Genomic DNA, 11,630 nt, shown 5'->3' on the forward strand with positions numbered 1-11,630 from the left:
GCACTAATTTTCATGTACTGCATAAGCTAAAGGCCAATGTTAATATTTTCCACTTACATGTCTATTATGTAATGTCATGATATCAATGTCATTTATTGAAAATAAGAGGTTTTTTTCAGTTGAATTACTTTGTAACTTCCTGTGGAATCTAATTGTGTGTAGTGTGTGCACAAAAATGAGCACGTGTGCACACGTGTGCATGTGTATATGTGTGTGGTGTGATAGAGAAAAAGAGAGAGAGAGAGTGAAAGAGTCTGTATCTGAAATGTCCACTTTGGTCCACTGATAGATTTTTCTATCTTGTCAAGGATCTAAATTATTTAACTTTCATACATCTTGAAATCTAAGGACATAGTCTTCCAAAGTGTGTTTTAATTTCTTAGCTTATATTGCTATTCTAAGCAATTTCATTTTTCTCAAATTTAAAAAGTGAAGAGATGTTATGTTTTATAATTAGATTACATTCTACATAAATTTATTAGATAAACTTGAAGTGTAACACTGTGTAAGTTTAATATGTACGGTGTATTTCTTTCATACATTACCATATTACAATGTTGTAATAATATTTGTAACATAATAAACTTATAATATTGTTTTCTATACATTGAGCATTAAATCTCTGTGATTAATTTTGTACTCCTTGGTTAAATTTATTCATAAGTATTTTATAATTTTGGATGATATTACAAATTGCTATCAGAATTTTTGAAGTGTTTTATTATGACACCGTGATTTACCAAATTGTACATAATTCAGTTGTGTTAGGCATTAAATAATCCCAACACTAGTGTGAACTTCCCTCCACAATTTTCCCAGTTTTCCACCCACACCCAGCCTTCCCCCTCATTACCTGTATTGCAAACCATAATTCCCAAAAGGAGAGAGAGGGGGGAGTGAGTGAGAGAGACAGAGAGAGAGAGAGAGAAAGAGAACAAATAAGAAACGTGTTGGCCATAGAAGCAAACTGGGGAGGGGGTGGGGTGGCAGGAGGGATATGGGTGATGTTGCTGGTGGGATATGTACACTGGTGGAGGGATGAAACATTGTGTGACTGCAATCTGATCATTGTAACTATATCTCATGGTTATTCAATAATAAATAAATAAATTTAATTTTAAAAAGAGAATATGCATTCTGTTACTATTGGATGCAATGCTCTACATGTTTGTCTAATCCATTTGTAAAGCTGTAAAGTACAGTCCAATTCAAGTTTTCTGTATTATTCTGTTTAAACTTTAGTTATTTTTTATTTTATTAAGGCACCATAATTTACAAAATTATTCACAGTTGAATTTTAGACATACTATGTTCCAACACCAAGTCCATCACCAGCGTCTTCTTCCCTTCACGAGGATTCCCAGGATCCCTGCCACCCGCCACCTCCCATCCTCAGTCTGCCACCTAGACAGGCACACTTTTAAATTTGGTTGTTAAAGTTTGGATTTCTTTTTTTCAGTGTTGCCTGACTCTGTTATTTGGGTATTTAGCTCTTCCATTTCTTTACCATTGATGTCTTCAGATTCTCTTCACCCCAGCATCCATTACTTTACATTCAACTCTTCTTCCTCCCTCAAATTCTTTCCCTCTCTGTCCTTCTCCTTATACTCTGGGGCCAACGGTGATCTATACATCCTCCCTTTCAAACACTGCATTCCCTTATCTCGTTACTCTGTACCACATATATCCTGTGCTTGTCTTTACTCTGGATTACTTCATTAATTCAAATTCAATTATTTTCAATTTGGATGATTTATTCATTGCTGATAGGGTGTTGAAATATGCCAAAGTATTATTTTTTCCTGAGATTTATTAATATATATTCATATATTTAATGCTTAGAAGTTGGGAGAAGATATACATATGACTATTATATTATTTAATGTATTCCCCCTTTATAATTATATTATAATTTGTATTTTATTGTTTTGACCTTAATTTTTTTGATATAAGCATGATTATATCCACTGTATTCTAAAATAGTTGAATATTGATGCTTCTGCATGACTATTTATCATCTAAATTCAAATGTTGTTCCATTAACTTTTGTTTCAGATGGAAGAATTTCTTTCTAGATAGCCTGTAAGCCGGTCTAGGGACTCTGCCCTCCAGCTTTTGTTTATCTGTGAAAGACCTCATTTTTTATATCTCAATGATAACTTTTTTATTAAGGCTCTGTGATTCATAAAGTTATAGTTAATGGAGTGTTAGGCATACTATGTACCAGAATCATTCCCACCACCAGTATCAACTTCCCTCCACCAGTGTCCCCAGAGTACTTCCATCACACCTCCCACCCTAATCCCCACCCTGTCTCTTTGACAGAAATTTTATTTATATAAATTTATTTATTGAATCACCATAGGAGCAGTTACCAAGCTTTCAGATTTAAGTCATACAATGATATGATCAAACACCCATCCCTTCAACAGTGCACATTTTCCACCACCAAAAACCCCAGTATATCCCGCATCTCACACTTTCCCCCTAGCTGTGTGGCAGATAATTTTCACATTACTCTCTCTACTTTGATTACATTCAATATTTCAACACCAGTCCCACCATTATTATTTGGAATTTTCCTCCAACACTCAGACCTGCCGAAAAGGCAACATTACACAATTTGTTTTCTATTGCTGATTATGAATAGCATATGATGTTGCACAGCCGCTATCGTGGCCGTGTGATCTTGGAATTCTGAAACTTTAATAATTAAGTCTGGAGAGATTTCTGCCAAAAGCTGCTGGGTTGTGAGATTTGTTTGTGCATCTCTGGGATCATGACTGTTAAGGAGCTTAAGAAGTGGCTGGAGGGGCATCTTGAGGTCTACTCGGAGCAGGGCAGGCTCCGCCCCTATCCCTTGAGGTCCCACGTGTCTCGTCACTTCTGGCCAGTACCTGACTGTCCAGTGGGCTCTGGAAGATGGCGGCCATTGGGCTGCCAGGGAGAAATAGGTAGAGGGACAACACCTTTTCTCACCTGGGGTTTCCCAGTGTTGGTAGCCTAATGCAAAGTCCAGATGCATTTGACTGAACTATTTTTAAGTCTGGATTTTGTGGCTTGGATCTCACTGTTATTGACTCTTCAGTTTGAATACATAACTGTACCCTTCCTCTACATCACTGATGTATCCAATGCCTTTAATCCCTACCCCTTGTGATTTTCTGTTCTTGTCTTCACGATCATGATCATCCTGTTGTTTGTCAATTGCCTCGAGCAGGCACGAGTAATGTCTCCTTCGTTCTAGCCCTGAGATTCTAAAAATGCCAGATTCAAGGCACTTTCAGGGCTAGGAGAATGAGACCCATCATTGTTACTGGTATGTGGCATATTGGGTACACCACGGGGAGTTTGCCAGACTCTGCCGTGTGAGCATGTCACATTCGGTAGCCTGCCAGGTTGTCCAAAGCAAGAGGGAGATAATAAGATGTCTTCCGGGAGGTGGGTTTTCTAGTCTCTGGGTCTTGATCATTGATCGGGTTACACATCAGGGGGCAGTTGGTGGGTGTGACCCCCACCTACTGGAAGATGGAGGATCTGGGTGGAGGATGCTCAGCCCCAATCCAAGCAGGCTTGGAGACCTCCGCCCCTGGACCCGCCTGCCTTTGTTCTTCTGATGGTACCTTCATGCTTGTGGAGAGTGGTCTCAGCATGGTTGTGGCTGGTTCCAGAGATCTTTGGCTTCCGGGGCTCTGCTTGGGGCAGGGAGGAAAACTCAACTCGCCCCCCTCCAAGGGGTCCGGGCGAGGACAGCCAGGTGCGGGGGTAGGAGACTCTGCGCTGTTCTCTTCCAGGAGCTGGGTTTTCTAGTCTCTGGGTCTTGGCAATTGATGGGATTACACGGTGCGGGGTTGGGGGGGGGGGGTACAGTTGGTGGGTGTGACCCCCACCTACTGGAAGATGGAGGATCTGGTTGGACGATGCTCAGCCCCGATTCTTGTCTTACTCTCCATTAATTTCTTTTCCTTCTCTTTTCTTCCACCTATACTCTGGATTAAGGATTATCTAAAAATTAAGAATTTATTTATCTAGAAATTTATCTATAAATTAAGGGGTTAAGGATTATCTAGAAATTCCTCTTTACTATTGAATAACTTTTCTGAATAGATTATGCTGGATACAAATTTTTATCTTTTAGTACTTCTAATATGTGATTCAATTATCTCCTGGGCTGTAGAATTTCTGCAAAGAATTTGCTGATAGTTAAATAAGTATTATTTTGTTTATTAGTTTTCCCTTTGCTCTGTAATCTCTTAATATTATTTATTTATCATGAATTTTAAGTGACTTAAATATAATGTGTCTCAGAGAGTATTTTTATTGAGGTTGTAAGAATATATACATATATATATATTCAGTCAGCTTCACAGACTTATATGAACGATTCTTTTCTCAGAATCATGCCTAAGATGATCTCCCATTTTCATCTATCTCTTTAAATAATCCCTCAAATATGTTTTTTCTTTTTCTGTTTTTTTTCTGTTAAATAGCATTAGTTATCTGTTGAATCTCTCAATGGTGTCCTATAAATCTCATAAAATTTATTCACTTTTTAAAAATCTTTTTGTCTGCCATGGGAGGTTGTAAGATTCCAAAAATTCATGCAGTTTTTTCATTCTAGTGACATACAGTTTTTCACAGCAGTTTATTAATGGATCTTTTTTATTCTGTAGAATGTGTTTTAATTTCTGTCTAATTTCTAATTACAGTTAAAAGATTTCTCTCCTTTTCTTCATGGGTCTATCTAAAGTTTTGTCAATTCTGTTTATACTTTGAAAGAATCTGATCTTGATTTTACTTATCTTTCATGGTTTTATAATTTTAATTATTCCCATTCTAGTTTTCCCTTTCTTCTACTGACCTTGAGTTTAATTTGTTACTCTTTTTGTAGCTCCATAAACGTAAGGTTACATTTTTTATTTGAGGAGAATTTTTTATCCTTGATATGCTATGAACCTCTAATGCTATGCACTGTCCTCTTAGCACTTCTTTTGCTGTTTCCCATGCTTGATAACTTGTGTCTTCATTTTTATTTATGTCCAGAAACTCTTATTTCTTATCTAATTTTCTCATCAAAAAACATGCTGTTTAGCCTGCAGATGTTTGAAAATTCCCAATTTTCTCATAACTTTGTTTTCTCCTATATAAATTATGATAAATATCATATTCACTCAAGCACCTTATATATTTGAAATTTTTGTTTATGTATGCTGTATGAGACTTTTATGATTTTTCTTTTGCATGTAGCTATCTAGTTTTCTCAACACCACGTGTTAATGACACTTTCCCTTTCTTCAATATGCAGTCATTATTCCTTTGTCATAAATTGTCTATCACATATATCCCTGTCTATTTCTGTATCCTCAACTCTATTCCAATGACCTGTGTGCTTGTTTTTATTCCAATACCAAAGGTATTTTATTGTTATTTGTTTGTAATAACGATTGAAGGCAAGGAACATGATGCCTCCATTTTTTGTTCTTTTCCTTGGAACTACATTGGTTATGTGGTGTCTTTTGCCATTCCTCTCAAATGCCAATGTTTTTTGTTCTATTTAGGAAAAAAATTGAAATTTAACATCCATTGAATTGAATCTGTTTATTGTTTTGAACTAAATTACTTACACCATAATGAATAATGATACAGATAGATTAGAGTTATGAGAAGTGCAGAGCCAGGTGTAAACCCTGAGTATTGTCAGATATGGCCCAAAAACTAAAATAAATAAATTATAAAGGTATAATAGCAATAGAGAGAAAGATGGGAGGTATCAGATTTCCTAATTTTAAATCATACTGTAAAGCAACGGTAATCAAAATAAAAATTGTGTGGTAGTGGAGTTGACAATCTCAGATCAATGGATCAAATTCCATTAAAAAAAACCTCAGATATACTAGATGTTAATCTATGACAAAGAATCTTGGGAAAATGAACTTGATCAAAGAAAGCTTCTGCAATAGGAGCATTGGAAAAAGTGGATAGCTGCCTGAAGAAAACATTAATCTGGAACCATATAATTAAACTGAATCTCAAATAATACACAAAATTTAAATAAAACATAAAATGAAATTGGATCTCATGTAATGCAAAATTTAATTCTAAGTAAATTAAAGAGCCTTGTATTAAACCAGAAATCATAAAATACATTTAAGAAAACATAGGCAGAATTCGGCAAGATAGAGAACTCAGAGATATCTTTAATGATTTGACTCAAGTAACAAAGACAAGAATGAACATAGGAGACCACATCAAAACCAAAAGGTTCTGAATGACAAAAGAAACTTAGATTATCTCATTATCTGCACTGCAAAACATAATGCACAAAAGTAGAGAAAGAGTATGGGGAATATTGTCCGCCATGGAGGCAATATCACCAATATACTGGGGATATTGGTGATGGGAAATGTGCACTGGTGGAGGGATGGGTGTTTGATCATTGTGTGGTTGTAACTCAAACATGAAAGCTTGTAACTATATCTCATGGTAATTCAATAAAATAAAAAATTAAAGAAATTGAAAAAATAAATAAAATAAGTAAAAAATAAAATTAGGCTAAAATTAGATAATGTATAATGAATAGGAGAAAATATTTTTACACCAGACATCAGACAAAGGTCTAATATCTAAAATATATGAAACACAGAGCACAACCAAAAATAAAACACTGAAAATCACTTTCCTGTAAGGTAACATATGTATGGTCAGCAGGCATATGAAAGAAATGTTCACTGTAATGGGAAATGCACAACAAAATTATCATGAGATATCATCTGACAACAGTGCTATATATCAAAAGAATTGGAAACAACAAGTTTTGCAAGAATGTGGTGAAACAGAATGTTCATTTGTTGTTAGTGGGAATAGTATCTGGTTCATTCTCTATGGAAAGTCATATGGAAACTTCACAAATAAGTAAGGTAGAGTTTCCATATGACCCAGCAATTCCACTTCTTGATATCTACCCCTACACACAAAAATGTTACTTCAAAAAGATATTTGCACGTCTATGTTCATTGCAGCACCAAGTACAACAGCCAGGATATGGGAGCAATTGAGATGTACAACTAGAGGGGCCAGAATTACAACTAATAGGTTGTTTGACTTGCAAATGGCTAATCAAGATTCTTTTCTTGGCACGCCATGTGATCCCCTGAGCCTCACCAGGAGTTATTCCTGAGCATATACCCAGGAATAATCCCTCAGAACATTAAAAAGAAAAGAAATGCTCAATAACAGATGAATGAAGAAATATATATATAAATATAAGTATCTTTATATTTATAAAGATATTTATATCTATTATGTTTACATTTATTATAAATATATGGGCTGGAGTGATAGCACAGTGGGTAGGGTATTTGCCTTGCAAATAGCTGACCCAGGTTCGATTCGTCTGCCCCTCTTGGAGAGCCCAGCAAGCTACCATGAGTATCTTGCCCGCACAGCAAAGCCTAGAAAGCTACCCATGACGTATTCGATATGCCAAAAACAGTAACAACAAATCTCACAATTTGTTGTGAGACATTACTGGTGCCCGCTTGAGCAAATCGATGAACAACAGAAGGACAGTGCTACAGTGAAGTGCTATAAATATATATTTATTTATAAATATATACATAATGGAATTTTATGCATTGGAGCTAAAGAGATAAATTCTTACTGTTTGCTGAAAGGACATTATGTTAACTGAAATAAGGCAGAGGGTAAAGGATAAATACTAAAGACTTCATATATCATTGGTATATAAAGAAACAAAAGTTATAGACAATACTAAATGACAGAGCCTTGACCTTTAATAGCATAACTGAGATTACAAAGCAACAGGTGGGGAAGAGAGAGGGAAGAAAGGAGCAGACTAGAAATGACATAAAGACAGTGGTGAAGGGTCTTGGGTAATTTTTTGGTGGTGAGGTACATGTACATGAACAATATACATAAAAAACATAAAAAGTTAGTATTATTGTGCCTATGCTAAACTATAATTATTATAAAAATAAAATAGAACCAAAATAATGGAATCAACAAAATGGAATCTATGCAAACTTGAATTTCTAAATAGCAGATTATTCCTAAAGTCTGTCAGCCAATTTCCTACATCAGAATCATTGCATGACTAGAAAAACCATACCAATAATCAATCCCTGCCCCCACGGTGCTATATACTTCATACCACTCAACTTCTGCAAATAATAGATAAATATTCATTTAAAAAATTCAGTGATTCTATGTAAACCAATTGATACATAAAAAGCTTGCAAATTAGGAGCTGTAGAGATAATAAATGAGTTAAGGAGTTGGCCTTGCACCTGGCAAACCCACATTTTCATTCCTGACACCACATATGCCTCCCCCACCCCATCAGGCATCACTAAGAGTGATTCCTGATAACTTCCAGGCATAAACCAAAAGCCAAAAAATTGCTAATTAAATCTTTTGATATCAATACACACTTATATACAAGCTTTTTTGTCCTCATTTTTGTAGATCATCCTGTATCATCGTTAGTAGTCCTTAGACTTCAACTATTGTGGTCACATCCCCAGTGACTCTTTGTGAAAACTCTATAAATTTTTTATTTTTTTCTTTTTGTTTGTCTAAACTATAACATTAGTGTACCTAATAATAACATCATGTAGGAAAGCTACCAGAAATTCTTACATAATTATAATTGATAATCTCACCAATATCTCCAATTTATAAAATTTTTGTTTTTAAGCCTAATCTTGAAAAAAATCAGGTTTTCTTAAAGAAGAAAGAAAACAATAGATTTGATTTTCTTCAGCTATATTCCCTTTGGGATTAATTAAATCCTGTCCTTGTAAATCAGAGGGGAAAAAATAGAATTATTGTAGCAACAAATTTTCCATTCCATCACTACTGTATAACCCAATAGTTGCTTTACAAATTATGGCACATGATGAGAAATACGTTTTTAGTTAACCAAATATCTGAGCTTTTCTTCCTTCAATTCTTTTAGGTTTGTCCCCTGAAGATGAATGTGGGTGTCAGAAAGGTAAAATAGGAGATTAGAGGACTGGCCTTGCATGTGGCTGGCCAAGACCTTCAGTTGAATCCCCAGCAGACATATGGACACCAAGAACTACCAGGACTGATCCCTGAGCACCACCAAGTGTGTAACTACCCTTATAAAAAAAAGTGGATGAAAATGAAATTATGGGTGAACCTAGGATACATAGCCATGCTAGTACACTAATCCCAGCACACCAATGCTTTCACATGTATCTGTAGTCATGTGGAAATCCAGGGCAACATTAAATGAAAGTATAAACATATTTTGCTATAATGTGTGCGTTTGTAATGGTGTGTGTGTGTGTGTGTGTGCGTGCGTGTGCACTCGCGCAGAATGAAAGATAAAAATACTTCTAGACAGCTAGAAGATTAATGGAGAAAAGTTAAAAAGAAATGCCTATATTTTCCAACATACTCTTTCAGAGCTATAATTAAGTTAAAACCAAATTATTGCTTTGGGATCTACTCTGCTGTGACTAGAGTGAAAAAAACAGTGAAAAGATACCAAGAAGAGAGCATAGGAAGAAATGAACTTTACCAACACCTCACTTTCATGCTTCTAACCTCCATATCAAAGAACATTAATTTCTGTTGTTAAGATCATTTCTGTTACTGGGAACCTATGTAATATTATTATGGAAGCCATAACAAATGAACACCCAATCTATTAAACAAGAATTTTCAATGCCACCAATGTAACTTGAAAGGAAAATGCTTTGATTTCCCGTAAATATTGCCATTAAAAATTATATTTTTAAGTTCATCCATATAGTAAAGAATACATATATACTCATCTTATTTTTGATTTTTGCAATCATTCTATGCAATTTCCTATTCCATAATATATTCTCTAGATCTTTATTTGAATTCATGAAGTAGCAGGCTAATATTTTTAACCTTGTGATTCTGTACCCTTTTTTTAGTACCTTTTTAAGGGTACTGGAACAAAGAGAAAAAGTATTCAAGTGTATATGTGTCTAGAATATTTTCACTCATAATTCTTTTCCCACCTAATGCCCTCAATTGAGTTTTTTTTTCTCTATTATATAAACATTCACTTATTCTCCCAAATAAAGGTCCAGAGAAAAAAATTACTTTTGAGAAAAATGTTAATATAGACATGAATTAATGTGTATTATTCAAAATGAAAAGTTGATAGGGAAACTTCAGGTGTTTCCTTAGAAATAATATTAGAAAATGATACTCTGACTCTTCCAACTATTTTTAATTCATTCTAAATATCTTTTTTATTCTAATTAAGTATCTTTAGGGGAAATCATTAACTTCTGTTGTTAAGGTATCCAATCTACATAACATTATTATGAAAGCCCTAACAAATGAACAGAGCCTGGCAAGCTCCCCGTGACGTATTGGATATGCCAGACACAGTAACAACAAAGTCTCCAATGGAGACGTTACTGGGCCCGCTCGAGCAAATCGACGATCAACAGGGGGCCTTTTAACAAATGAACACCCAACCTATTAAGCAAAATCTTTCAATGCCACCAATATAGCTTGAGAGGAAAATGATTTTATTTCCCAGGAAATATTGCCATTGATGATTATATTTTTTTCACTTCTCCAACAGATCTGTTTTTTGAAAGGAATGAACTTTAAGGAGAAAAAACATGGGCAAAGAGGTAGGGAATAGAAAATAAATACAAATGTAAGCTGAGTTGCTAATTATTTTATAATTACATCAAAGCAGTAAAGAGAATAGGCCCTGTACGAAACAAGACAATAAAAGTTCAGAGATTCTATGAATACTTTTTTGTACATTTTCAGTGGTTTTTCATAACAGACAATACAAAATATATTATTCCGGTTGTACTTTGGGACAGGGATTGGGACTTAGGATGGAAATATCCCAAATACAGTGGTGGGAAGGTGTAATAGTGGTGGGATTGATGTTTGAATATTAAATGTAATCAAATATTGTTAACTACCTTGTAAAATTTTAAATAATTTTTAAAAAAAAAAAAAGGTTCAGAGATTGAGGTGTTCCCTTAGGCAGGGCTGAAGATTTCAGTCTCTGGTTATTTGGGATTTAGGCGGCAGTCTTTGTTTTGGATGGATCACTAGATGCAGCACAGTTCATGCTCTAACCAGACTTGAACAGCAGAATGTCCACCTGGTCCAGGTAGAAGTAGATGAAGTTTTTGGTTTCATTGTCACATAACTACCAAAGTTCCTCCCTATGATGCAGTGACAGGTGGGATTGTACTTTTTATCAAACTCTTTTTAATGGGGGCCAGGATGTCATTCTCTATGTTGTATTTCTCTAGAGCCTGAGTCGCGCACTCCACCGAGTCCTGTTGCATCTCCTCCGTCGTATCCTCATGTTTGATCACAGCCTTTGTGTTGCAGGCACATGGTCACCGGGGAGCAGGGGTTGCAACGGTCTCCTGGGGGAGGAACTGGCGAAGTTTAGACATAGTGAGCAGCACAGTTGCTCTCAAAACCATGGCGCATCTTGATGATTATATTTTTTAATCACTTAATCACTTAATCACTTAACTTCCCGTTAGTCGTCGATTTGCTCGAGCGGGCGCCAGTAACGTCTCCATTTGTCCCTGTCGCGTGCTAGTGTAGCCCAATGG

The 11,630-nt window shown here is 35.5% G+C and overlaps 1 pseudogene; it reads right to left on the reverse strand.

Annotated features, from left to right (window-relative positions):
* Positions 1-11,054: 11,054 nt before the first annotated feature.
* LOC130041798 (dynein light chain 1, cytoplasmic-like) lies at positions 11,055-11,402 on the reverse strand (annotated as a pseudogene).
* Positions 11,403-11,630: the final 228 nt, after the last annotated feature.

This window comes from Sorex fumeus, unplaced genomic scaffold, assembly GCF_029834395.1.
Source record: "Sorex fumeus unplaced genomic scaffold, SorFum_2.1 ptg000007l, whole genome shotgun sequence".
Classification (NCBI taxonomy): domain Eukaryota; kingdom Metazoa; phylum Chordata; class Mammalia; order Eulipotyphla; family Soricidae; genus Sorex; species Sorex fumeus.